Source organism: Penaeus monodon, chromosome 23, assembly GCF_015228065.2.
Source record: "Penaeus monodon isolate SGIC_2016 chromosome 23, NSTDA_Pmon_1, whole genome shotgun sequence".
In the NCBI taxonomy this organism is placed as follows: domain Eukaryota; kingdom Metazoa; phylum Arthropoda; class Malacostraca; order Decapoda; family Penaeidae; genus Penaeus; species Penaeus monodon.
Window position 1 is genome coordinate 1917447 of NC_051408.1, and position 420 is coordinate 1917866.

Below are 420 nucleotides of genomic sequence, written 5' to 3' on the forward strand. Positions count from 1 at the left end.
ATGGTTTGCAGGAAGATGGTGGTGCATGCATGCTTATGTCACCACAGTCTACGCATGACTGATGTGGTTGCAACATAATAAACAACTAGGACATTAATGTTTGACTCTAAGAGTAACCCTTTGAGTGCACTCCATGTTTTTGGAATGATTCTCCTCTGTGAGTGATTATAATTTGATACAGTATTACACGTTTAGTACATTTCTACATGATCTTATCCCTGTTTCTTGAACTATATCTTCTAATCAAAAACTTCTTCCATAAACTTCCCTGAAAAAGTGACAGAGGACCATGATCGCAGATAAACACAACAATACAAAACTGACAATAAAGAATTCTAACTTCATGTTCTATGCAAGTTTCTACTAAGGTGTAAATGTCTGTTCAGTGCACTCAAATGGTTAAACTGTAGGCAGTGAATC